At 43.5% G+C, this 26,015-nt stretch overlaps 2 long non-coding RNA genes across 3 annotated transcripts in view; one reads left to right on the top strand and one right to left on the bottom strand.

Annotated features, from left to right (window-relative positions):
* Positions 1 to 8,205: 8,205 nt before the first annotated feature.
* LOC102554174 (uncharacterized) lies at positions 8,206 to 14,289 on the bottom strand. Its single transcript, XR_015641376.1, has 3 exons — positions 14,116 to 14,289; positions 9,636 to 9,745; positions 8,206 to 9,024 (listed from the first exon to the last, which is right to left on the bottom strand). It is a non-coding gene; the product is annotated as an uncharacterized LOC102554174 (long non-coding RNA).
* The window catches only part of LOC147999923 (uncharacterized), a 61,747-nt gene continuing 49,757 nt past the window's right edge, over positions 14,026 to 26,015 (top strand). The window contains exon 1 of one of the 2 annotated variants that reach the window (XR_015641378.1): positions 14,026 to 14,140. This is a non-coding gene — a long non-coding RNA (uncharacterized LOC147999923). The remainder of the gene's footprint in view (positions 14,141 to 26,015) is intronic. The other variant, XR_015641377.1, reaches the window with a different exon arrangement.

Here is a 26,015-nt window from a genome sequence, read left to right as displayed (position 1 = left end):
TTGCAGGTGGTCTGTCCTACCTAGATGTGTCTGGGAAATACTTGTCTAGTTAACCAACCTTAATTAAGAGATTCACAAAGACCATTTATGAACATTAGTATGCTAATAATTAGATACATTTAGACTCCCGTTCTTCTTCTCCTCTTCTACATGGAGATCCCATAGTTTCTCAGGAGAGGGCTTCCTGATCTAATTCTTACTCCATTTTTGTGTTCAGGCTGAGAACCAATTCTTTTCTGCCCAATTGGAGCATGGGCCACTACGTGTTCAGTGAGTGATTTTTAGTGAACACCTGACCCAAGCCCAGCCAGCCAGAGCCTGTGGAATAGGCTCTTGAAACTGCTTTTGCTTGAGAATGTCACCTCCAGTCTTGGGCTTACAAGATGCCTCCAGGCAGCAGGAAGACCTGGCATCTCTGTCTCCTTTTCTTTGGGTCAGACTCCTCTTCCCTTCTGTGTGTGCATGACAGTCACCCACATCGCATGTGTCCACTGCCTCATCCTCCTTCCAAGATGAAGGCACAGAGAGGTAAGTCATTGTCCTAAATACAGTCTCCTTGGATCCCAAGGGCAACGAGGCCTCACATGTGACCTACAATTTACTGCCCACTCCAGCCATCTCGGCAAACCTGTCTTAGGCACCATATTGATTGTCCCAGAGGATGACAGTGATTAACAACTTGTGGGGTCACGTTGCAGCTGAAAACCTGAAGGAAAGGCCTACACCTTGATCCAAACTGCTCAATTAGGCCAGTGCACGTCCTGCCTGATTCTTCCCTGTTTAAATCTACAGCTGATTCCAGTACTCTGCAGATGAACGTACGGACACCAGAACCCTTTTCCAGTTCCTTTCCAGGGTACACTGATTCAGCTTTCCAGATTGTGCCCTTATCCCTGCCTTAATTGGCATTTTGATGTGGCAAGTATAAAAGGCAGAGAGGGAAGCATCAAGATTAAGGTGGAAGGGCCACTGATATAGAAAGGTGCTTGCCTACAAGGGTGCCATCCTGAGTTTGATTTCTGGAGCCTACATTGTAGAAGAGGACCAACTCCTGAAAGGTACCTTCAGACCATGACATGAGCACCAAGGTATGCATGTGTGCATATACATGGTGAATACATTAGTGTAAAAAAGCATGAACATAGAAGAAAACTGTTGGCAGAATGCCTGGAAACCCTCCCCACCAGGATTATGTGTAAGGGTTGGGGCATCTAAATTCTTGCAGCTCTGGCCCTCTCTCATTCTCACCGTGATTTTCTCTTTCCTAGTAAACTGTCTCTGGTTTTGCCACGATGCACATGCCCCTGGTCCAATTATTTGTCTGAGGACACAAGAGCTTGGAAAGCAGTGCCTTGGGTCTCTAATCCACACCTGTAACATTAGGAGGATGAGGGAGGCTGGCCTGCTGGGGCTGCTGGAGCCAGGGTGGTGTCCTGAAGTGCTGGTTCTCTATGGCATCTCCATGATTTTAGTGGTCAGATCAGGAATTGTCTGCAATAGAAACTGGTCCAGATTCCTATATTTGACCCATATCCACCCAACGAGACTTATTGAAGATTGTTTGCTTGAATTACTGTGGGTAAATTCTGATGCTGTTTGGGTGCCTGCATCCAACTGTGCGTGATGGTAGGATTTCCAGTTACTAGTGACAGTTAAGTTCCCTTCTCTTACTTAGGCAAATTCGAATAAGTATCCTAACCCAATGTGTAAAGCACACAGCTTACAAATCAACACTTTTCTTTGTCCTTGTCCTTGGTATGGAAACAACAAAAAAGGTACAAATTTCCGCATTGTTGATGATTGGCTTAGCATTAGTCCCTGGAGGCATTTTGAATGAAGCAGTGCTGTGCAAGAGGAACATTTTAGTCAGTGGCAACCTGACTCATCACCTTGGTGAATGACCAGCTTAGATTCCAGTTCACTTGTGTTTTCAGCCATCAGGAGTGGGGGTGGGGGCCCACATGAGTGCTGGCCTGTGAGTTGTTTGGGGGAGGCCAAAGACTGACAGTCAGATAATTTCCTCTATGGCTCTCCACCGTAAATTTTCAAATGGGATCTCCTACTGGATTGGTTTACTGTTTGGACTAGAGTGACTGGCCACTAACTCCCAGCATTCCGCCAGTCTCCATTCGCAGTGCTAGGATTTCAGGCATGTGCTGCCATGCCCTGGGTCAGACCTCATGCTTACATAGCCAGTGCTCTATTCACTGAGCCACCTCCCCAGTAGTTAGGTACCTGGTTCCATGGAGCCACTTCGTAAGCCACTGTGGAGTCTCCATGTGTTGAGAAAAGTGTCTCCCTCACCTGTTACTCCCTTTGGACTCCTCAGTTGTTGACACACAGGTGAGGAGTGAGGGTCCCTTTGGCACCAAATGGCTCTTCTTGCTCTAGAGCACTGGTTCTCAACCTTCCCAGTGTTGTAACCCTTTAATACAGTTCCTCGCATTGGACTGACCCCCAAAGATAAAATTATTTTTGTTGTTACTTCATAACTGTAGTTTTGTCATTGTTATGAATTGTAATGTAAATATCCGCGTTTTCTGATATTATGTGACCCTTGTGAAATCATCATTTGGCTCCCAAGGGGGCCCCACAGGTTGAGAACCTCTGCTCTAGAGGTATATATAGAGGAACATACTTAAAACATCTAGCCTTCCTGGTTGTTAGAAAAAGAGGAGGAGGGGAAGGAGGAGGAGGGGGAGGGGGAAGAAGAGGAAGAGGAAGAAGAGGAAGAGGAGGAGGAGGAGAAGTGCACGGAGCCATATTGAATTTGGGCCTAGCCGCTTTTTGACTGCATGGTTCAAAGTGACTCTGGGCTGTTTGGCCACAGAGACTCACCCCTAAGATGACTGCCATAAGTCTTAGGATTGTTGGACAAAGCCTCTCCCATGAATTTACGGCACAGGAGTATAACATTCAAGGGATGCCTCAGCTCGAGCAGATACCAGTTATCTCCTCAGTCAACACCCAGTGTCTCCACCACCTGACCTCATCGCCTGACTTCTTTGCCTCCAGCTATCACTGCCTATACCCTCATCTCCCCCTCCTTCATATTTCACAAAGGTCACTCCCCCTACCTGAAAGCCTTAAAAGCTGCAATGTTCATCCCAATAAACGAGACCTTGACAACAGAACTTTTGCTTGGTCTCCTTCTTCTCTTCACCCCCATTTTGGCCCACAGGTAGAAAGCCTCTTCGGGACCCTGAATAACTGGGTCCCCGCTGGCGGGGACAGAGAAGGAGGAGGAGAAAAAAAATCCAGTGTTTTTCTTACCTGTGGCAGCAATGGCCACAGCACAGGACTGGATCTGCCTGAGTGACAGCCTGTGTCACAGGCAACACTGAGAAAGGGGAAGGTCTGCAGCAGAGGCTTGTGGCCCTAGCAACTGGCTTGGTGTGTGGTCTCTGAGCTCCAATTACACAGCCCCTCCCCCAGATTCTGGAGTGGGGAGCATTTTGTCAAGCTTCCAGGGGATTCCCACAGACCCCCCTCAAGGCTGAGAATCAAATCTCTGAGTTGCCTTTCCAAGCATCACCTTCATCCCCCAGACCCTGGTCATACCAGGCCCCAGATTTAACTCACAAACATACTACCTATAAAAAGTAGTATCGCTGATTTCCCAAAGTAGCAAGAAGTTCCTTCTGGAAGACAGTAAAAGCCCAGTTTCTCTAGGCCCTGCAGTCAGCTGTCATTGTCACTTGGCACCTGAGTACCTGCAGCTATGAACGTTCTGATCTGTGGGATTATCATTTGCTCTTCTTCTTAGTCCTACATATATTCAGATGAGAACTCCCCAATGGACACCACCACCAACCACATCACCCAATGTGATTGTTCCCTTACAGTAGCTTGGTCCCTTTCAAGTTTCGTTAATGTTGAACAACAATGCCATGGCTGCTGACAATTGGAGACTGTTTTCCTTGTAACCCTGTGTTTTATACATGAGTGTTTCATGTCACAGATGACTGGAATATTCAGTATGGTGTTTGCAGCCCAGTTCTTCCCTGTTCGAACTCGCTTTCTGTCTCTCTGTCTCTGTCTCTTTCTTTCTCTGTCTCTTTCTCTCTCTCTCTCTCTCTCTCTCTATCTCTGTGTGTGTGTGTGTATGAGTATTTGTGTGCGTATGAGAGAGAGAGAGAGAGAGAGAGAGAGAGAGAGAGAGAGAGAGAGAGAGAGAGAGTTCTAGCCTCTGTGTGTGGCCGCTTCCTGGTAAAGGCAATGTTCCCTCTGGTGCCTGTCCTGAATGCTTTCCAAGCCTTCTTCCCATGCCAACAGCCAGGCAGGCCTGGTGATCTATCCCTCTCCATCAGCAAGGAGGACAGAGGACCTGCTGCCTAGGCTTAGAGGCTTCCTAGTTGAAGAGAGCCAGGGAGCACAGGCTGCAAAAGGTCTCTCTCCCCCACCCTGACCCTATGCCTCTTCTTGGAAGATGCCCCAAAGGCTATCTGGAGGGTTGCAGCCTTCTGCACTGCTAGGAACCAAAGTAGAAAGCAGTTGCTGTAGAGGGCTAGGAGGACCAGGATTCAGCAGCCCCTCCATGTTTGGGACCAGAAAGGTTCCAGGACAAGATAGCTGGGGTGGAGCTGGTACTTGGCAGGAGTCGAAGGTCTAGGAATAAATACCAAAGCACAACTAGCTTGAATAGGGTGGAGCTGAGGCTCACCTTCTCCAAGGCCTTTCACCTCACTTCACTTCACCTCACCTTACCCCTTTACCCATGCTCTCTCAGGACTTCCCATTCTGGCCTTGTGTCCTTTAATTACTCTTTAAATGATTCTGACTTTATGAAGGAGTATGGTTGGCTAGGGTTAGGACAGACCTAGCTCTCTATGCTTGTGACTCAGTCTACCCAGGTAACTGGCCATGAAAACTGCTCTGACTTCTCCAGCCACCCGCCTGTCTCACTGGTCAGCCGGGCGACTTTTCTTTTCCAGAGGATTCACTGGGAAAGTTGTTCAGTGACATTCCATTACTCGATCTCCCCAAACACCTTTGTAAGTCTTAGTAACTGCCTGGTCTTTGAGTGGTCTGGCTGACTGACGGCTGTAATGTGTTTCTGATGCTGTGTAGTGAACCTCTTCCGACATCCTCAGATGCATGTGGGGGAACCCAGGGCACAATCTCCCTTTTCCTAGCCATCCATTTTCAGTCTAAAAGGTTGGGCTGTGGATCCAAGCTCTTTGACTGAAGAATATTGCCAGTGTATTTTATGCACACTTGGCCCCATGGATGTGTAGTGTCTGCCCCATTGGTGGCGTAACACTGGTGCCAGGGCCTGCTTCAAGGCTCTGTCACCTTGGTCCCCTCACTGTCTCTTTCTCTGATAAGTTAGACAGGCAACTTTTCTCTGGCCCTCATGGTTTTTTGTTTGTTTGTTTGTTTTGGATATGAATATTGGCCAATCCCCAAAATTACTAGAAACAGGTAGGCAGTTTGGCCATTTCCAAGTCTCAGCTGAATACAAATCACTTGGGAAGAGGGTAGAACATCCCCTGACCCCATCTTCCCCAGCTAACATGACTAGATACTTAAAAACAAAGAAAAATCTTCAAAATGGAGGCCAATGAGAAGGCTTAGTGGGTAAGGGACTTTCTGAGTTTAATCCCAGAACCGACATGATAGAAAAGGAGAGAAGCGATTCCTGTAAGTTGTCCTCTGACCGCTACACACCACACTAAATAAACCAAAATGTAATGTTTAAATGAAAAATAATGTTTTATAGTCTAAAGTGTTCTTTCTCTTCTTTACAGTCTAACAATACACACCCTGTATAGATTGCTCTGGGGAAGTGAGTAGGTAGGGGCAGAAAGGAAAACTTCTGGATAAGAAGGTGTGAGGTGTAGGTTAGAGAGAGGAGAGAGAGGTGACTCAGCAGCTCGCAGCTCCAGGACCCGTCTCAGGGGAAGCTCACTATAGCTGGTAACTCCAGCTCCAGGGGACATGACATCCTCTGTCCTTGGGTTCCTGCACACACATGTTCATACACATAGTTTAAAAACTGTGAGATGTACAGGACACAGACCCTGAGTGGGTCTAGCCAGTCACTTCTTAGCACACGCCTCTAGAGACTGAGAAGGACAGTATTCCAGGCCCTGCTACTTTACAGGATAGTTCGTGAACCAATGGACTAATGTTTATAAGGCTATTTTACTCACCATAAAGTGCTGCACAGATGTGAGTTACTGCCCCTTAAAAAGTAATTTCTAAGAAGTTTCAAGTGTTCCTGGGAGCCTGGATGCTTGTTCTCAGATGGCAAACGGAGGTCATTGAATGATCAGCCCCTCAGGATCTAGCATTTGGGGTATATCTCAGTGCAACACATGTGACTAGCAAACGCTACAGCAACCTGTTTTTCACATAATGTCTTAGATAACCACAGGGGTTGGTCTTAACTAAGCACAAGGATTAAGGAGCCAAGTAGCACTGTAGCCTGACTGATAGAACTTTGAGCCTGGCCCTGCCTCATAAATTGGTTTGGGCAAATTGCTAGGCTTCTGGGAACCCCATTTCCTCATCTTCAAAATGATCATAGTAAGAATATGCACCTCAAGATTCTTGTGTGATTTAAAGAGAACTGTGTGCCTTGCTCTGAGACAATTCCTATCAAAGAATCCCTCGTATTGGTCACCCAGCATATCGAAAGGCATTTATCAGGTATCTGCTATGAGGAGAAAATAGCTTGAGCCACTCCTAAACAAGCATTGTTGATCCAAAGGCAAATTATGGACTGGGTATAGGGGAATTCTGTGCCTAACAGCTGGACAGAAACTTACAAAGACAAAAGATATATCCTCCAGTCCCCATCGATTCCCACCCTCCACCTACACACTCACACACACACTCTCTCTCTCTCTCTCTCTCTCTCTCTCTCTCTCTCTCTCTCTCTCTCCCCCAGAAGAACAAAGTCATCCTGTGAAGCCACTGTAACTCCGGCTGGCCTTTAGGAGGAGGTAAAGAAACCTATGCAAACAACTTTACTTCCTAGCCTCTGTTTGTCTTCCCTTTTGCCACCCAGAGAGACATAAAGACTGGTCCTGCCTTTTGTTCTTTTCTTTTCTTCTCTCTTTCTTAGGCAATGGGGTGGGGGTAGTTGGGGTGGGGGTTGTTGCTAAGAATTCTACCCTGGCCTCACACCTGCTTTGTTGAAGCTTACTCTCCACACCAGCTCTGTTTACTTCATTCTCTCAGAGTGCCCCTCCTGTATATAAGAAATACAACTGCTGGTAAGTGGTTTGTTTTTCCCTTGTTAATCCCTTTTGTAACCAGGGTTACAAAATGCATTCAGGGTTCCTTTTCCCCCAAAGCTTCTAAATAACTTTTGGTTGTCTTAAATGAAGAGCCTGCAGCATAAACCAGATTCCATCTACTGCTCTCTGCTGAGAACCTCAGAGGCAGTGCAGCGAGGAAACGAACACAAACAAGATGTGGTTGAAGTAACAGAGCAAAGCAGTTCAGTGGGGGTTGGTGAAGTGGCATTAGGACTCAGTAATAAACATGGTCACAGATGGTACGGAGTAGGGGACATAAAAAAGTAGCAAAGACTTAAGATCTGGGAGCTGAGACACAGCAGAGGCTCCTTCAGGACTGAGTAGGTGATCTAGTCTACGGTGACAGTTTGTATCAGGGAGCCTGGCTCTTCACCTTGGCGTTTCTCCTCCTCTGTGTCCTTCTAGTCCTTCTCTTCGCTAACAGGAAAGATCCTGTGGCCTTTCAGCCAGCTCCAATCCCCAGAACCCATATTAAAAAGCCAAACCCCAGGGGCTGGGGATTTAGCTCAGTGGTAGAGCCCTTACCTAGGAAGCGCAAGGCCCTGGGTTCCGTCCCCAGCTCCGAAAAAAAAGAACCAAAAAAAAAAAAAAAAAAAAAAAAAAGCCAAACCCCAGTGCAGGGTTGGGTGGCAACAGGCAGATTCCTGGACTTACCTGGCTGGCTAGTCCAGTCAACTGTGAGTGCTAGGTTCAGTGGGAGACCTTGTCTCAAGAGATAATGTAGAGAGCAACTGAAGACAACATGACTCTTTGACCTCTGTGTATGCTCACACATACGCACAGGTATCTGCATGCACATGCATACAGTAAACACATGCATCCACATAAAGAACATGACCTGGAAATGATACACATTCCTGCCATAACTTACACATGAGTACAGTTAGCAAGGAGCAGTGGGAAATGTAGTACTGGTGGTAAGTTGCTATGCAACCAGTTATAAAATACAAATTTTATTATTAAACACTTGGGGGACTAAGGCAAGAAGTTTGTGACTCTGAAGCCAGCCAGGGATACACGGTAAGACTCTACCCCAAAACAAACAAGATACAGCCAAAGAGAAATGTCCAGAAGGAATGGATATGAAGTAGGTACTAGGTTCTAGTTCAGATGTATCGGTCAAAATACTTTTGTAAGTTGTTATACCACCATGTGGCAGGCACCTAAATGTAGCTAAGCATAAGAGGCCTGAAGGTGGTGGTATGATACTTAGTGAGTGAGATACGGTCACAAATCAGGGCATCTAAGGTGGCATCTGGTGCTGCAGAGCAAAAGGCACAATTCTGGCATTTCAGAGACTAAGAAGAAAAGATAAACCACCCCCAGCCTACCTCCACCTTTAAAGTGAGACTGTCAGTCAAAAGCATACCAATGGGACCCATGCTGACAATGTGAATGTGAAAGGCATAGTATTGGGTGGAGAACAGAAATGGGAAGAATTGCCATTGGGTAGACTTGCTCAACCATAGCTAGTGTTGGTGATGGAGGCCATCCCTCAAGGCAGGGAGACGAGAGTGAATGCTGAATGGATGCAGCAAAGTAATAAGGGTAGAAGCAGCACACAAAAGCAATCGCTAAACCAAAGCTGCCATGCAAACAAAAGGGTGGCTCAAAGGAGGTAAGGCATCAACTCTGAGAGGTAGGTGCTCTGCTCTTGCAGTCAGAGCTCTTGACTCCCTTTTATTCACTGCTCCACAGTCCCCTTCCTGGGCTTGTGGTCCTTGTTCTCATGGTCCAAGACAATGGCTTCTGTGTTCTAGAAAGCAGAGTGGAGGAAAGGATGACAGAGAAAGTAAGGCATGCTACTTCTTAGAGAGTCTGGAAACAGTTACACAATACCTGCTTTTGCAGCTTATTCATCAGAACTTAGTCCCATGACTATACTTGCTGCAGTGGAGTCTGGGAAATGTAGTTTGCATAATAAATGTCCACGTGTTCATTTAATTGTTACCATGGGTAAAATGTGTGTTATAGGAGAGTTAGCCATCCTGGCCATATTTACCTTGCTATAAATCTAATGGCAGAAGTCATGAGAACTTGTCACCTCTGAATTCCCATATGACAACACTGTACACCGCCTTTCCTTCATCTTACCTTTGAAGCATGCATATATGTCATATGAACACATAATACTTGAGTATGTGTAATACAGGGTCATTGTGCTGAGATTTCAGTCTAATACTCAGCTGTATTGAACCAGCAACAGAGAGGAAATAAAACAAAGCCAAATGCTTGGCAGAGAGTTTTGCTAATTCTTAGCTCACATAGCCTATTTGGAACAAATATTGTGTGTGGATCAGAATGTTTTGACTTCTAGGTTATAGACAATAATTAGGATAGTTGATAATGACTTGTAAGAATGCTTACCTCTGTTCTATGTATCCATATGTATCCTATGTATCCATAATGTACTTAATATGTCACTATCAGGAGCAGGACTTGGGATGGCTCAGTTTCCCCTGCTGTTTCTCCCTGATCTGTTGGTAGTGAAAGGACCGAATTACTATGGATGGCAACAAGAATGCAGGTGCCTTTCCCCGTCCTCCTCAGAACCCACCACTTTGAGAACACAGAGGGGCCACAGAATAAGAGAGCTGGGGGGATGGTTGTCGTGTTTAATGCCCTTGATACAAACTGGCAGGACACATGAGAACAGCATTGCTCAATGAGTGCAGGTGGCGTCCTGCCTCAGGTAACTAGTCTCATTTTCCCTTTGTGTCCTTGGATTCATTTACATCTCAGGCAAAGCATTGAGTGACACTTTAGAAGACAGGAAGGGCAAAGAGGGATCCACAGACAAAGAAGTAGTTTGGGAGGCAGAAAAAGAAAGAAGGAAAGAAAATCCCTAGGACTCCCTAGGGCAGCCCAGTCTAAACTCAGTGACTTGAAGGACATTTCCACTCACATCATCACCTCCAGTTGCCTTTGTGAGTGTGTGTGTGTGTGTGTGTGTGTGCGCACACTTTTGTTTGTGCAACCACAGGTACACACACACACACACACACACACACACACACACACACACAAGTGCATTAAAGATATCTTGTGGCCAAGACTGGAGACTCCTCTATATCAAAACATGTGAAAGGATACATTTAACATGGTCTGTCAAACTCACCTGTACCTCTGCTTGAATGGCAATAACTTAGTATCTCTTTACCAGATAAACTTCTTATGGCTGGCAGAGCAAGTAGCCCTAGTCACAAGTCTTTGCAGGTGGGCAAACAAGGTCCCAAGGATTGCTGGACTCTCTACATCTCAGCCTGGTCATACAAAAATGGGTGATAAGAAATGGAGGATGTTCTGTGCCTTCATAAGGCCACCAGTTGTGATGAGGTGATAGCTTTTCTGTGACCAGGTTGGATCCAGGTCAGGACCCCTTTGCCTGCTGCAATGAAGGTGCTTCTCAGCTTTGCGTTTGCCACAGAATCTACCTTTAAGGTTTCACCTCCCTAATCAACCCCTTTAAACTGTGGTTTCTTGAGTTTGTTAAGTTACAGATTAATAAAGTCGTAACACTCACTTTTCATGCTGGTTGCAAGAACTTAAAAAAAATATGCAAAGCACGGAACAAATGCTCAAAGCTGTTGCGTGTGTATATTCTTATTTTCCTAATAAGTGGGAATGGTGCCCTCCTGTTTTTGTTTAATTTTTGAGAGAGGGTCCCCGTGTACATAGCTCTGACTGTCCTGGAACTCATTATGTAGACCAGGCTGGCCTCAAACTCCCAGCGATCCACTTGCTTCTGCCTCCAAGTGCTGGGATTAAAGGTATGTGCTACCATGCCCAACTTCTCCTATTCTATCAACATAAGCCAAACTATCCCTTTTAGAAATGCTTTCTCCTTTAACGAATGCTCTAAATGTGAATTTTAAGCTGATTTTTAAGTAAAAAAAAGAAAGAAGTGGATTATAATATATTCCCTTCAACTCAAAAATTCCATAGCTTTATGTACAGAGAGAGAGAGAGAGAGAGAGAGAGAGAGAGAGAGAGAATGTCTAAGAGGTTGATTTACATTTCTGCAATCTGTATAAATGTGAAAAACAATTATAAAATGTTTAATTTAATTACTTGTTGTGTAAACTTGAGCAATTATGTAGTGAGAAAAGCCTGAAGGAGCTAGGAACCCAGGTTACCCCCTGAGATGCCTCCCTGCCCAATCTTCTTCAGCAAATAGTAGTTATTTGCTATTTGACCAGGTCAGGGGATCCTGGCTCCATAGTCCTGGCTCAACCCCCTATATTTTGTGGTCTCGCTCATCAGGTTAGGGATAAAGAGTAGTGGGAAGACCTGCCATGTTTCTCCATCAACGTGGAAGGCTCATGCTGAATATGCCCTACATTTCCTGGACCAGGATGTGTAAGTGTGGCTTGTAGTAGTTTGTAACAACTGTGCCTGGGATGGGAGCATTTTGCAGACTTGATGCTGCAGTTTCCCCTGAGCCCAAGCTACAGAAGCCACTGCAGTGATTTTTGAGTATATGCCATGATCAGGCTCCCGGGAGAAAGGAAGCTTAAACATGTAATTAGAGAGAAACCAGAAACACATGGGACATATTCTAAGGGTGACTATGGAATCCAGGGGTAGATGGAATTGCTAAAGCTTTTCAGAGCAGCTGATGGAATTTCAGGATTTTATCTTGCCTTTTATTTTCTTTTTAAACCATTGAAGGCTGAAAATATTTGAGGATAAATGTATGAGTATGAGCTTTTTGGGCAGAGTAGGAAAAAAACTGTCATTCTGAATCCAGGTTTGACTTGGACAAGGAGAGATTTACAAAAACACCAGGAAGGCAGAAATTTATGAAAATCGTATTTACTTAGGGCTGAAGGGAAGGTTTCTGTCTAGCCTGAAAGGGATGTCATATGAAGAGGAGGAAATACTGAATGTCCTGAGTTTGTATTCCCCAATGTGTGTTTCATTGAACCCAAGTCTCACAAGAAGCTTATCGCAGAGGGGTTCTCTGGCAGGTGTCTTTGGGAACCCTCAGAGTCCTTGAGATAAGCTTTCAGAAACCCTGAAACAAATCTTTCATGGTGGACTCAGTAATTTCCAAATAGTGGATCCTTTCAGCTTTCTTTCTGTCTCTTTCTCATTTTAATACATTGTAACATTCCGATATATATGTAATATATTCAAGTATATAATATATAATGATTAAGGTAATTACCATATCCACCTCACTAAATACTAGCCACTTCTTTGTGTTGGGAACTTGTAAGCTTTTTTTTTTCTCTTTTAAAGATTTGTTTTTATTTTTAAAGTCATATGCATGTGTACTTGTCTATGTATGTGTATGAATGCAGTGTCCTCGAAGGCTGATCCCCTTGTGCTGGAGTTACAAGCAGTTCTGAGCTGCCTGCCGTTGGTGCTGGGAACTGAACTCGGGTCCTTTGTAAGAGCAGTGTCTTAGTAAGGGTTTCCATTGCTATAAGAAACACCACGGCCAAGGCATCTCTTCTAGGGCACATTTAATTGGGGCTGACTTACAGGTTCTAAGGTTCAGTCCATTATTACTGTAGTGGTTTGGATATGCTTGACCCAGGGAGTGGCACTATTAGGAGGTATGGCCTTGTTGGAGTAGGTGTGTCATTGTGGGCATGGGCTTTAAGATCCTCCTCCTAACTGCCTGGAAGTGAGTCTTCTCCTAGCAGCCTTCAGATGAAGATGTAGAACCCTCATCTCTTCCTGCACCGTGCCTGCCTAGACGATGCCATTCTTCTACCTATATGATAACAGACTGAACTTCCAAACCTGTAAGCCAGCTCCAGTTAAATGTTGTCATTGTAAGAGTCTTGGTCATGGTGTCTGTTCACAGAAGTAAACCCTAACTGAGGCAAGCATCATTACAGAAGCATGGCAGTATCCAGGCACTTATGGCACCTGAGAAATTGAGAGCTCTACATCTTGTCCTGAAGACAATCAGGAGATGACTGTCTTCCAGGCAGGAGAAGGGTCTCAAAGCCCACCCGCAAAGTGACCTCCAACAAGGTCACATCTACCCCAACAAGGCCACACCTCCTAATAGTGCCATTCCCTGGGCAAACTATATTCAAACCATCCACAAGCAGAATAAGCTCTTAGCAGCTGAGCTCTCTCTCCAGCCCCTCTTACACAAAATGTGTAAACAACAGACATCTGAAACGTAGTACTCCTTCTCAAGTTTTGTTATGAGAAATATAACTTTGTTTGAGAGAGTATGACTCTTCATAGTTCAGAGGTGATACAGAAGAGTGTGTGACTCAGCGTTATGGGTCGGTGACCCACATGGGGTGTTCTGTGACTTCTGGAGACGACAAGACATACACAGGAAAAATGTGTTTACTTTCTGCATAGCATGAGGCTGTATGAAAGACTATGGTGTCTGGAGCTGTGGCTGCCACCCTGTGAACATGACGAGAAGGCAGTGAGAATGGAGGCAGGAGATGCCTATCTAATACCTAATAGACAATAGAGCCACCGAGCTGAGCTTACTTATCATACCTGCCTCTGCCCTTCTCCATAATGACAGCAAAGGTTGCTGATGACCAAATGTCTTCAGGGCTGGACCCTTTGTGTGACATGGGATATCACACAAAGGAATGGACCTCTCTCTCCAGGTTTGAGTGATTGGATGACAGCGTTACATCAGAATCCCTGCTAATACCCTTTCCAGGTCATGTGAAGTCTGAGGAACTCACTCCTGCTGACACTCTTCCTGGAACTTTTTTGCAGAACTCACTTCAGGAAGTGAGAGTTGGGTCTAGGGTTGACCCCTGAGATCATTAGGACTTGGCTAGAGCTTCAGTGTTCAGTGGTCTGGGACAAGCAGAAACTCTAAGAAGCAGGGACCAGTCTGAGTTCTTACCAGGAGTGTACCTTCCGAGGGGATGGTGAGTCACACACTCTTCCTGTTTCTCTTCTGTTTGCAGGCTGTGAGGTAAGCAGTTTTTCGATGCCCAACTAGGATGTGCTACCTTCCTCTGGTCTCAAAGCAACAGGGTCCAAGGCTGAAACCTCCAGGCTCTAAGCCAAAATAAACCTTTTCTCTTTATAGGTTAACTCAAACATTTTTAGAAACAAATAGATAAAAAAATTTAATATGTGTGTATATGGCTGTAGATATCTGTGTGAGGGTATGCACCAAAACATGCATTTGGAGATCAGAGGTCAACCTGTGTTTGTTGGTCTCACTTTCCATCTTGTGTGAGGCAGAGTTTCTTGTTTGTTGTCTGCCATGGAGTAAGAGCATAGGTTCAGTCAAGCCTGGTGGAATCCGCCTTCCATACTGGGATGCTCCTCAGGCAAGATGTCCTCTCAGGACATGTCACAGAGACGTGGATGTCCTTAGCAATAATAAGATGGTTGACTGAAACTATTTCTCTGGTCTTCTCAAGAATAAAGGGGGATAAGACAGAAACAAAACAGAGAAACCCTTTTTAGGAGTCTTGTGGTGATACCTGTTTGTGATCCCCAAATGGGAAATGGCTTTCTTTTTTTTCTTTTCAAGACAGGTTTTCTCTGTGTAGCCCTGGCTGAGCTGGACTTGATTTGTAGACCAAGCCTTGTATCACAGAGATCCACCTGCCTCTGCCACCATGCCTGGCTGGGAAAGGCCTTTATGGAATGGGTAATTCTAACACTCAAGTAAGATCCACCAGCTTTCGAAGGCCTAGCTGAATTTCCAGTGGATCAGCAAAAAGTCAACAAAAAGTTGTGTTACCTGCTGTAATCCCTCCATTTATCCCACCACATGGCTGTCAGTCAGATGATCAGCTACCAGGAAGTGGAGAAAGCCTGTACACTACCAGGAAGTGGAGAAAGCCTGTACACTACCAGTAGGCTTCCTGTTTGGTTGCTGTGAGGTCTCAAAAACAGTGGTGTGACTGACAGTTCTGGGATGGTGAGGCACGTTGAAAGAGTGTGCGTGCATTTCAGGATGCCTGGGAACAAGGTGGAAGGAAGAGTAAGAGGTTTGTCTGTTGTTTGTATAAAAGAAGCCAACGACTCTCACTCCTCTTCCGCTCTTTCTTCCTCTCTCTCTCTCTCTCTCTCTCTCTCTCTCTCTCTCTCTCTCTCTCTCTCTCTCTCTTCCTCTCTCCCTCTCCTGGCCTGACACGATAAAAAAAATAATAAATAAACAAAACAAAACAAAAAAAAAAGCCAACACGAAAACCCATGTTTTTCTTCAAGCATAGCCCCAAGTTCCGTGTGCTTTTTCTCCAGCACTACATAATTCCCACTAGTTTTCCAACCCTGATCAATTAGCAGGTGTAGACTGTGTTGAGATGGTTTCTGAGGCCCACGTAGGATAGCAAGGATCACTCAGTGGTCTGTGCCACAGATGTCCCCAGGGGCATCTGGCTCATGTAGAACTTCACAAGCTTTAAGGAGCCTCCCTCCAGCATGGAATGTTGAGGCTGGTAGGAGTGTTCACAGCCTTGTGACTGAAGAAGCTCAGTCTGGGATCTGGGATTCCTGAATTCTAACTTCTGACCCCCACATTTCTCAAGCTGTCCTGCCTGTTAGGTTTCTCACAACTCATAAAAGACTCTGGGGCTCTCGACTTGGTCTCTTTTCAGCTCTGAGACTCTTTTGGGCATTGCCTTACTGTTGAAACCTAACTCGGACAACCCACTTGACGATCCTGAGGTAGAATCACTTTCTGAGGGTTTTGGAACTTTGAGTAAATACAAAACTTCTATTTATATTATGTGAAGTTATGGAAAAATTTATTATCTTACAGATGAGAAATCCAAGAGTAGGGTGGACTCCAGAAACACTGTGGTCACTTTTTCTTTCACTTCTTTATTCTAGAGTGACTTGTGAGGGTTAATATTATCAACTAGACAGGACCTAGAATTAACTAAGAGACAAGCCTCCAGGCATGCATAGAAAGGATTATCTAGTTTGGGATTATAGAGGTGGGAAAATAGAACCACTGAGGTGGCACCATTCCCTGGGCTGCAGTAGGAACCGACTTAACAGTAGAAAAAAAAACCCATCAATCTCTCTCTGCTTCCAGAGAGATATAATGTGACCATCCTGGTCTCTAACTTGCTGTGACAGTTAATATCACAGGATTTGGAACTACCTAACAAACCAGCCTCCAGGAACACCTGTAAGGGACTGTTTCCTTTAGGCTAGCCTCTGGGCATGCCTGTGGGGATGACCTTGATCAGGTAACCAACCGATCTCCCCTAAAGGAAATGACCAGCTGGTTCAAACACCTTGTTATCTTGACTTCCTCACCATGATAAATATTAAATATGGACCCAAAAAAATCCCTTCATTCCTTAAGATGATTTTACCATGGTATTTTACTACACTGAGAGACAAAGAATAATAAATAGAGCTTGACCCTCAGATTCTGCCACAATAGAGTTTCTAGTTTCAACATGGGTTCCTTTCCTTCATCCTGACAACTATTTCTTTTTTAAAAAGAAAAAACACTTATATGTTTATTGTATATGGGAGGGGCATGCATGTGGATGCAAAGAGAAAAGCTTGTGAGGGCTGTACTTTTCTACACTGAGCCATCTCACAGGCCTTGAGACTGTCTCTTTCGCAAGCACTGCTCACATATATGCTTTACATCTCCCCCCATGGAAGCTACAAATTCTCTGCTTACTGTACCTCATTATTCCTCACCGTTCAACAAGGATAACGTAATATCTAATCCATTGGCTTGCTATAAGGCTAAAGTAAGATTCATTATGAAATATTTATTTTAGGTCCTGAAACATAAAGATGAGCAATAGAGGATAGCTTTTTTCTTTTGGTTTTCATGGAAAATATACTTTCTTTTGATAAAAATAGACATTAACATTGAAATCGTCCTCAGAGAAATGATGTTTTCTTAGATTGAAATCAAACTGTCCTTCCAAAATGGTAATCAACGATTGAATTAACTGTTATTGACGTTTCACAGTTCTCCCTCCTTGTGAGGGGTGTATACTTAGGAGATTACTTAGTCAGTTGCTGGCACCTAGAAATGCAGCAGACATAGAATGAGGGCTCAGCTTACGGTAGAGCATCTTTTCAAACTGGAGAATGCTTCAAGAGAAAGCTGAAATCCCGCAGGAGCACCATCGCTTCTGAATGGTCTTGGGTGGTCACACAACAGACCTCTCCCAAAGGCTTTCCCAGAACTTTTCCTGAATGTTCAATCACTTTATTTCCTGGTGTTTCCCTCTGCTATGAAGAACTTTGAAGATGCACATTGAAGCCAGGTCTAAAATCTTTTGGAGTTAGCCATACTGGAGAATCCCCATTTACAAGAGCTAGGTTCTTAGATTATGGTATGCTCATGAGAATTGAATATATTATTCTTGGAGAACTGGTTCAAATAAAAACAAAAAGGGGTTGATAATGAGCACCGGGTCTACTGAAGTCAGTTGTGGGGTTTACTGTGTGTGAAATAAATGCAGCATGGGATGTCTGGGACAAGACCCTGGAGCCAGGCCCTTGTGAGTGGATATACTTCTGCCAGGCTTGAACTGCTGCCAGGAGTTAGCTGGAGCCAAAAATGCTCAAAAGATTTCCATAGAGAGATAGGTGGACAGTTAATGCTCTGGCCAGCATGCCCACTTTGCCTTTGCTGCTGGACAAAAGGTCCCAATGCAAGGTCACTACATAATGAGCCTCAGTTCAGCCAGGAACGAATTTCAACGGCTTCTGTCTGCTGCAGAACAAAGAGCAGAGCCAATTCAGGTCAGCATGTGAAATGCTCTTATTTGAGGAGAAAGATCCTTGATTTTTTTTTTTTTGTCAGTGGCTATCTGTGTGTCTTCCTAATTGTGGGAAGAAGCACCCCCGATGCCCTTGGCACAAGGGGTGAAGCCTAACCTGGCCATTACACACGTACTGAATCGGCTTCTCAGCTCCGAGGGTTGTGATATTCCCATGTGCAGTCTGAACCAATAGATTTCCATCTTTCTTTCACTGTTCTTGTCCCTCCTCCTCTCATCCTCTGGTAAGATTTTATAGAACAAGAGCAAATATACATGTTTTATTCTAAATAAGGAGTTTCAAAACCTATTTTATAAATTATTATTATATATTATATATTTACATATTAACTGTATAATTTAGTGATTAGATATGCAACATACTTTCAAATAATCACACCAGCCAAGTTAAACAACACATATGTCCCTCTGTCCCTCCTGTCACACTGCTATTTTCTTTGTGTGTGTGTGTGTGTGTGTGTGTTGATAATAAAGATCTTAGTATCTTAGCATCTTAGCTCAAGTATTCAGCACTGTATTAAGTGTGGTTACCTTCTCCAAAAGTTATATACCTTTCATAGCTGAAACTTTGTGTGTGTGTGTATGTGTAGGGGTCACTGGTTCTTTATCAGTGTTTTGACATAACCTTTTTTTCAAATTTAATTTATTTTTATTTTATTTTTTCTCCATCTTTATTAAATTGGGTATTTCTTATTTACATTTCAATTGTTATTACCTTTCCAGGCAAACATCCCCCTAACCCCTCCCCCTCTATATGGGTGTTCCCCTACTCATCCTTCCCCCATTACTGCCCTCCCCCCAACAATCCCATTCACTGGAGGTTCAGTCTTGGCAGGACCAAGGGCTTCCCCTTCCACTGGCGCTCTTACTAGGCTATTCATTGCTACCTATGCAGTTGGAGCCCAGGGTCAGTCCATGTATAGTCTTTGGGTAGTGGCTTAGTCCCTGGAAGCTCTGGTTGGTTGGCATTGTTGTTCATATGGGATCTCAAGCCCCTTCAAGCTCTTTCAGTCCTTTTTCTGTCAAATTTAATTTTACTTAAAAAAAACTCATTCATTTTACATCCTGCTCACTGCCCCCTTCTAGTCACCCCCCTCCCACAATCCTTCCCCATCCTCCATCCCCTTCTCCTCTGAGTGGGCACCCCCCCAACCCCCACTAATATCCCCATATCCTGGCACTTCAAGTCTCTGCAAGGATATGCACTTCCTCTCCCACTGAAGCCAGACAAGGCACAGCTATTAGACCATATCCCACATACAGGCAATAGCTTTGGGGATAGCCTACAGATTCAATACAATCCCCATCAAAATTCAAACATGATTTTTTATAGACCTTGAAAGAGCAATTCTCAACTTCATATGGAAAAACAAAAAAAACCCAGGATAGCCAAAACAATCCTGAATAATAAAAACTCTTCAGGAGGAATCATCATCCCTAACCTCAAGCTGCACTACAGAACAATACCGATAAAAACTGCATGGTATTGATACAGAAAAAGGCATGTTGATCAATGGAATTGAATCAAAGACCCCAAAATAAACCCATACACCTATGATTTTTGATAAAGAAGCCGAAACCATACAATGAAAAATAAAATGAAAGCATCTTAAACAAATAGTGCTAGACTGAGTGTCTACATGTAGAAGGATGAAATACTTATCACCCTACACAAAACTCAAGTCTAAGTAGACAAGGACCTCAACATATATCCGGATACACTAAATTTCATAGAAGAGAAAGTGGGAAATACCCTTGACCGCAGTGGTAGAGGAGACAATTTCATAGCTGAAACTTTGTAACTCTGACCAATGCCTCCCAGTGCCTCAGCCCCTTGGCTATGGGTAGCCTGCATTCCACCCCCTGCCTCTGTGAGTTTTACTAAGGAATGTCTTGTGGTCAGACTCACCAGAATTCTCCCAAATGTTTCTGCCGCTCCCTGAACATTCAATCTCTTTACTTCCTGATGTTTCCCTTCCTCTTGTCCATGATATTACAGAATAGCTTGTTATAAAGAATGTTAGAAATACTGATTTCATGTGTAAGAGAAATCGCAGCAGTGTTCTCTTTCTCTATCTGGCTTGCTTCACTGAGTACAGAAGAAGATTCAAACAAACTAAAGATAGAAGTCAGAAAATCAATGCAGGACCCAAACAAGAAAGTCAGGAACACACAGGGAAATCAGCAACATGGAAGAGAAATTCAGAAAGGAACTTGAGGTTTAAAAATGGCTGATCATGGTGGTAAATACCTTCAATCCCTGTACTTTGGAGGTTGAGACAGGAGAATCTCTGTGTCCTGGCTAGTTTTTATGTCTATTTGACCCAAGCTAGAGCCATCTGAGAGGAGGCAGCATCAGTTGAAAAATGATTCATAAGATCAGAATTAGTGGTTGATTTGGGAGAGTTCAACCCATTTTGGGTGGGGTCATCCTGGCCAGATGGTACTGAGTTCTATAAAACAGCAGGCTAAGCAAGCTGTATGGAACAAGCCAGTAAGCAGTACTCTTCCATGACCCCTGCATCAGCTCCTGCCTCCAGATTCCTGCCCTGTGTGAGTTCCTGTCTTGACTTCCTTCTATGATGAACAGCAATGTGGAAGATTAAGCCAAATAAACTCTTTTTTCCCCAGCTTGCTTTTTTGTGATAGTGTTTTGTTGTAGCAATAAAAACCCTAACTAAGACACTATAAGTTCAAGTCCAGCTTGGTCTACATAGCAAGTACCAGACCAGCTAAAAAGCTACATAGAGAGACCCTGTCTCAAAAGCCAACCAAAGAAACAAAGCAAAACAAACAAACAAAAAAGAAAAACAAAAAGGAAAGAAATGAAAACAAATTGATGCAAAAAAAAAAAAACAACCCCTCTATGATTCAAATAAAAACTACATATGAATAGACTCAGTCCAACAATGGAAATTAAACCAAGTGGAAGACATCGTCAAAAGCATACTACATTCAAATATCAATAAAGAAAAAAGAATAATGAACATTACCAGAATGCCCAAGAAGTTTGGGAGATGGTCAAGGATCTACAGAATATAAGAAAGAACTGAGATAAAGGGATAGAAAAATCTCTTAAATCATGGAAAGTTTGCAAACTTAGTGAAAGTGACACCTAGAGACAAGAATAATTAAGCTCTTCAAATAGACCCAGCTAGAGAAACTCTGAAAGGCATTGTAAGAGAGCCAAAAAAAAAAAAAAAAAAAAAAAAAAAAAAAAAAAAAAAAAAAAAAAAAAAAAAAGGTGTCAAAAACAGTATTAAAAAGACAAAGAAAAGAAACAGTATTGAAAGCTTGAGGAAAAGACAACAAGTACCTAATAAGGGAAGCTAGAGGGGGCAGGAGGAGGATGGGGGAGTTTAGAAGTGGGCGTGAGGTCTCCTGGAGCAGGAATTTTAAGCAATTATGACATGGGTACTGGGGACTAAGCTAGGTTTTCTGCAAGAACAGTACACCTGTAGAGCCATTTCTTCAGCCCAATGATGATCATAATTTCTGAAAGTCACAGCAGATGAGAAAAAAAGAAGAAAATTATGCAAATATACCTTCTCCCCACCCCATTTTCCTTTCCCCGTAAAAACCCTGTAAATTGCTGAAAGTCCTCTGGTGACTTCTCAAATTTGGCACTGGTTTGATTGGTTTTGGCAACCATACTGTAGTGACTCATGAGAGAATACCGTGGGTCTCCTTACTCACAGATGGAGCTTGCTAACCCACGACAGCAATTCCGCATGCTTATGAGACTGCAACAATGTGCTGCTGGTGGGCCAGTGAAAACAAGCACGTCCAAGGAAAGCGAGCCCAGTGAAAAGAGAGTTGCAAAAAGATAAAAATTAAAGCACACATGGTCAGTAACTGCGGGGTTTAAAACAATGCTCTAGTTATTTATTTGAATATGTCCTGGGGCCTGTGAGATGGCCCCGCAAGAAAAATGCCTACTGCCAAACCTGACGACCTGCACTCAGTTGTTCTTCTGTTTCCTGGCCTTCAGGAGGTAAGTGGCACGGCCTTTCTCCTCCACGTGTTCCCCTTCAGAAACTACTGTCCCTCCACGATGTACCCACCATGATGAACTGCATACCCACAATTCTAAGCACAATGAAGTTAAAATACCATGAACTGAATCCTCCCAATCAAAGCTAAAATCAAATTGATTGTTTCAGGTAATTTCTTCACAGCAGTCTGACCTCCCACTGTTAAAGTTTTCTTCTTTTTCTTCTTCTTTTATTTTTAGTGCTCTTTAAGCTTTGCTGTAATAAAGTGCTTAAGCATAAATTTTCTCCCTAGCCATTCTGTGTGTATAATTGGCAGTAATTATATTTAAGCTATTATGCAGTCTTTACTACTTCTTTTGTCAAACCTTTCTCTCCACCCAAAGTATACTGCCTACCCATTAAGCATTCCATCCTACCCTGGACATTGTTAGGCCCTAATGCTCTCTCTATACATTTGCTGATTCTAGAATGTTCAGTAGGTAGAATCACCTGGTGTTTGTGTTTGGCTTATTTCATTTAGCGTAGTGTTTTCTTTTTTGCGTGTGTGTAAGCATGCTTCTATGTGGGTGGACATGTGTTAGTGCAGATGGAAGCCAGAGGTGGACACAGGGTGTCTCCTTCCAACACTACTTAGAAAAAGAAATTAAGAGGGGAGTTCCCTTTTACGAGTTCCATTTACTCATTAGGGATGGATTTAACAAAAACTAAAATTTATACTCTGAAAACCGCAAAATATGCTTACAGAAAACTTAAACTAAAAATGATTTCAGGGTCTAGAGAGATGTTTCACAGATTAAAGCACTGGTTGTGCTTACACAGGACCCAGATTTGATTCCCAGCCACACGTTGGGTCACAACTGTCTGTAACTCTATTTCCATGAAATCTGACCCCCTCTTCTGGTCTCCTTGGGATTTGCATGCATGTGGTGCACATGTGTAGACAAAACACTCATATACATAATGCAATTCTTAAAATTTTTAAATGTTTAAATCACTGGATGGCAGCACATGCTCATGGATAGGGAAACACCACACAGTGGTAAAATGGTAATTACTTCCCAGCATGATTTGGAAGTATCTATTGGTGTTGTGGTTAGCTCCTTTGTTGAACAGACTGATCCTAAAGTTCATGTAGACACAGAAGAGGCTTAGAACAGCTGGAGAAATCCTGAAAAGAACAAAGCTGGAGCATGCTTCTTCCCCCACAACCAATGTCAGAAAGCACCGATCTAGAGCAACCATGGTGGTATAGGTCTAGCACAAAGGCAGATGTGTAGATGGATCGACCAGAATTGAGAGTCTAGAAATGAATCCAAACATCCAGGACCAGCTCCCTTCAACCAGAATGCCAGGGCCACTCAGTGAGGTACCCTGGAGTCTTAGATACAGTAAAAACATGGTGGTTCACATTATGTCAGATCAAACGTTAACTCAGAATAGATGGCTGTAGCTCATCAGTGGAATACTTATCCAGTGTATATGAAGCCTTGGGATCTATCCCAGATACTAAAAACTCCAACTGTAAGAGTTAGCCCAACTGTAAAATTTTAAGTTCACTTAGCACATTCCTTTATTGTTTACCTAAAAGAAGTGAGAGCATATTTGTGTATAAAACCTTTCTCAAAAATTTTCATAGCCCCAGTATCTAAAATAGCCAAAGAGGGGCTGAAGGAATGGCTCAGCAGTTAAGGCATTTGCTGCTCTCACAGATGACCCAGCTTCAGTTCCTAGCACCCATACTGGGAGGCTCACAAGCACCTGTAACTTCACCTCCAGGAAATCTGATGCCCTCTTCTGGACTGCATACACATGGTGCACACAAACTCAAGCAGGCACACACGAAGACATATAATTTTAAAAAAATCTTAAAATAAAATAGCCGAAAGGTGTGAACAACCCCAATGCCCATCAAATAACACACAAACATGATGTAGCAATCCACACAGTGGGAAGTTATTTGGGAATATAAAGTGTTGAGTGGTTCTAAGTGAAAGTGGCTTACACAAGCATGTACCATGTCCCTGACCTCCAGCACTGATCTCTGGCTTTTCAACATGGGGTCTTTACACCACAGCTTGGCCTTGAACTTGAGACCTCTCTACTTCAGCTTCCTAAGTACTGGGTCACAGCCCTGCATTCTCATGCCCAGCATGCCTGCTATTGAAAATATGGTGGTAAGCCATCTACGAGTGGACTTGGAAGGCTTCTCCTGCAAGACAACTTAAAACTTTTTCTATATTGAAAACATTTAACATCCAGGTGTGTCCAAGTCTTTTGCCCATTCACTTCTGAAACCCCATACTGTGGCCTAGATCAACATCAAACACACAGCAGTCCTCCTGCCTTAGTCTCTTAGGTTGTTGGGATTATAGGTGAGTACCACCACAATTTGTGGTGCAGCTGGCATTCAGGACAAGTTCCAGAAGAATGGCCATGAGTTGTTTTTCCTAAAATCACTAATATCTATTCAAACTCAGATCAGTCATTCTCTTCTTTGTAAGGCCTCCTTAACATCTCCCCATTCCTGGTGACTCATTGCATCAATTGATGGCATCGTGTGGCACAGATGGGAAGAGGGTTCAGTCTGACTGAAAATTCTGACAAAGGAAGTCGAATTTCCCAACAGAACAAACACTTTGCATGAAAGCAGAATTGTAAAAATTGGCTGCTAATTCACAACACTGAGGTCTGGTAAGGTTGCACATGGTCTAGAAACCACTTTGGTGATATTCAAGGGGGAGTTATTCCATCCAGAGAATTTTTTTTAGTGATTCCACTTGAGGTCCAGACTCCACAGTGTCATATAAGTCTTTCTTGAGAAAGAGACAGGCCAGAAATTTTCTTGTGATGGCATTTGTGTGCTCAGAGAAGCTAATAGCTCCATCAACAGTGACCTCATCACAAAGATCTGAGCAGCTATCAATCTCTGAGTGCTGGAATTCCTTTTCTTCTCTTGGTGTGGTGTACATGCATGTGTATATAGAGGATGCCAGTTGTATTCCTCTCTTGTTTTTTGTCTTAGTTTTTGAGACATGGTCTCTCACTGTATCTGAGGCTCTTCACTGTATTGTTAGCCTGCCTGGCCAACGAACTTCTTGAGTCCAGCTGCCCCCAACTCCTACCCCAACCTCTAAGTTGCAGTTACAGGTACTCATGGTTAAGTTTGGCTGTTTGTGGGTGCTGGGGATTTGAACTTAGGCCCTCTTGCTTTCACAGAAAACACTCTTACCCACAGATCCCCATCCCCAGTCCCAAAGCTATTTCTTAAGGAACTCTTCCAGCCCAGTGTGCGGCTAGTACCACCCTATGTGTGGTTTGTTTTGTTTTATCCTGGCCTGAGAAGACATTGCTGTGGATCCCCTGCAGGTGCAGGTTTCAATCTTGAATCTGAGCAAGGTATCTGAGCCAGAACACTGGGTGTCACTCATGTTTTCTGAAACTTCTTCATCCAAATCAGGAACCTTTTACCTTGTCTACATAAGAGATTAGAATAAGTTGGAAAAAATGGTTTTTAATAGAAATCCTACTTTGTAGGATTTCTTCTTGACTAATATATTTGGAAAGAAAAAAAAAACCCAGCCAAGCTGTAAAAGGGTCTTTAGTCAGCCCTGCTTTTTAGTTGGGGCATGGAAAGTACTTACCTGAAAATGATTAAAGACAATGCAATGTAACTGTGCATATATTGGAGGTGCACATATGGATGGAAATAGAGGTATACATGCAAAAGAACCAAATGCTATATAACTATCAAAGAAGAATGAGGTTGGGCTCTGTGCATTAGCACAGGAGATTCCTCAGAACTAGCCAGAAGGATGAAAATTTAAAGATCATACGTGCATGTGGGGATGTATGAGTGGCATGTGTCTGTGTATGAATGAAAGTGTTTCTTGAAGGTGAATTAGCAAACGAGGAAACAGACCATCACCCTTCATGTTACAGTGTCTTCTGGTAGGTTCCAGGGCATATATGTGTCTTTTATAGTTCAACACAGGAAAGGGACATTGGTGAATGGTATTTTTAGA

Source organism: Rattus norvegicus, chromosome 17 (assembly GCF_021556685.1).
Source record: "Rattus norvegicus strain SHRSP/BbbUtx chromosome 17, alternate assembly SHRSP_T2T, whole genome shotgun sequence".
Taxonomy (NCBI): Eukaryota; Metazoa; Chordata; class Mammalia; order Rodentia; family Muridae; genus Rattus; species Rattus norvegicus.
Note: the sequence above shows the minus strand (reverse complement) of the source record. Positions and strands in the feature narration are given on the sequence as shown.